At 49.4% G+C, this 2,384-nt stretch overlaps 1 protein-coding gene across 1 annotated transcript in view; it reads left to right on the forward strand.

Annotated features, from left to right (window-relative positions):
- STK11 (serine/threonine kinase 11) overlaps positions 1-2,384 on the forward strand; it is a 75,709-nt gene that overhangs the window by 49,780 nt on the left and 23,545 nt on the right. The gene's annotated exons all lie outside the window — the stretch shown is intronic.

Here is a 2,384-nt window from a genome sequence, read left to right on the forward strand (position 1 = left end):
AGGAGGTTTTTTAAGGCTCTGTTTGAACATGCTGCCTCTGAGCAGAGATTTCCTGGGCGGATAAAAGTACAAGAACAAAAAGCATCATGAGGATGCTTCTGCACGGAGGCTGCATTAGCTTATCTCGTGTTTGAATAGGAAGTGCTTCTGAGGACATGCAGAGCTGCCTGCTGGACTGCAGCTGCTCAGCAGAGCTCCTGCCCACAAGCTTGCCCAGAAAGCTTTTTTGGGAATCAGGTCAAAACGAGGCTCAAGTCCTGGAAGGTAATGGACACACGTGGCTTCCAGTGCCTGCAGGCAGGAACAGCACTGCTTCCCCTTGTAGCATTTTCACAGAAGAGAGAATTGTAGCCCACATGCTCTGGGATCCCTGGTGAATATCATGGCATGGGAGGTGTCTGAATAAGCACTGGATCAAAACCAGGGAGGTTTAACTGCACTGGTACCCCATGGAGGTAAAGCTTCAGTACCAGCAAAGATCAAGACCTTTGCTCTGCCCTCTTTTGAAGATGACTCCTTTTAAAATATAGCTGCTGGGTTAGTTAAACTGCCACCCTAACCCTTTTAATAGTGACATACTGTCTCATCTTTCCAAGGCCTCCATGTGCTGGATGGCTGGCTGGGCAGAGAGATGGAGTACGTGCTTGCAATGGTGGAACCTCAGTGGAGGAGGGCGTTCCTGCTTATGCAGCATTTAAGCTTCTGGCTACCTGGCCTTTATAGCCCCATGTGAAGGCTGATTCTGGAACACTCCCCCTCTCCACCTCTGAGTACTACTGCCAAATGTTTTTGCTTGGCCCACCTTGGGAGCCTTCCATTGTACCTTCTTGCTAGCTAATAACCCTCCTGTTCACCACAGCCTCAGTAAGGTGGTGCTTTGCTTACTGCCCAGCTAGGTTAGTGCTGCATTGGAGTGCTGCGTCTAAGCATGTCAGGAATTAAGTCTGTGAAATGGGCTAATAGATGTTGGAAGCACAAAATTCTGCCCCCACCATCTCTACCTCCACTCTGCAGGAACTGCTGCAAGGGGCCCCTCAAAGATGGGGAAGTCAGGGCTGCAGTGTATTGCTAGCTGCCAGGTGCTTGAGGTGGTTATCCAGCGCTTTGTATGCTTTCTCCTCCCCTGTAGCACTGAGACTTTTGCATCAGCGTCTCCCGGCTGGAAACAAAGGGTCTCTCCAGAGACTCTGAACGTAGTCGGAGAGCAGGAAAAAATAGAGCAGTCTCCTGACCCAGAGGGCAGTTGCAAATGTTCATGCATCGAGGACAAAGCTTCCCTTCTTCTAGGGGCCAGCTCCTGTCCTCCCAGTACTGAGAGAGGTGTAGAGACTCCCTTTCTGCAAATAGGGTAGGCTAGCATTTCCAGGGATTAATCTCTCATTTAGTTCTCTGTGAGCTTAGCTAGTGTCTCTTAACAGGCTTTTCTCCCCTATTAGTAATTGCCTCAATTCTCCTGCTGTGGCATCCCAATAATTACATTAAGCACTGCAGTGCTGCTGCCTATCCTTGGGCTATAGACAGGTCTGTCCATTGCTGTCTCGGAGGGAAGCTTGCCTTGCAGCAAAGGACCCAACAGTTTCTGTCCTCTTGGCACTGCTTAAAAAATGACATGGGCAGAGCGGGGCCTCAATTTTAGACGAGCCCCATTCAGGTAAAAATTGAATGGAGCAAGCAGAGTCGAGCAGGGGGTTGTCCTCCAGCAGATGGTGAAAAGTCATTCTCAGAGACACTATGAAGATGATCAGTTTTGATCCAGGGACACAGGGCAGACTCTGCATCCTGGGACCTGTAGAAGTTAGAAAACTGCTGGCCTGGGGAACCCTACATGCAAGTTGTGCCAGAACCGTACCACAACCTAAGGGCTGATGCATTGCAGCCCACTGGCCACGAGTGTAGCTTTGTAGCTAATAACCTGGCTGAGCCTTGGCCACTGACCCAAGCCTATGGTTATTCTTTCTAAAACATTGAGGCCTTCAAGGAAATGTGCTCTGCCTGCAGTAGTACAGACACCTCTACACTGGCCACACAGACAGCAGGTCCCCTCTTTGCACTCTGTTGCCCTTATCTACAAAATGGGGGCATTACTTGCTCCCCAGTGCTCGGACAGTGATGCTATAAAAGTGCCTAGTGAACGCCAGAGCAGATGAAGGTCAGAAAGGCCTGACCAAGTGAATGCGTGCTCACTGTGCCCTAGTTGGACACTGCAAATTGAGCTACCATGGCTCATTTTTTCCAAGCAGCATCCAACTAGTTCTGGTTGGAAGGGGCAGGGTCCAAGGTCCGTTCATTATTACTTGGGAAGCAACAGGCAATCCACATCGTTTTCCCAAGTCTTTGATTTTTTTTTTTGGTTGTTTTTCTTTTCTGTTCTTTTTTGAGCTGCT

Source organism: Gavialis gangeticus, unplaced genomic scaffold (assembly GCF_001723915.1).
Source record: "Gavialis gangeticus isolate Ggan-Ray unplaced genomic scaffold, GavGan_comp1, whole genome shotgun sequence".
Taxonomy (NCBI): Eukaryota; Metazoa; Chordata; order Crocodylia; family Gavialidae; genus Gavialis; species Gavialis gangeticus.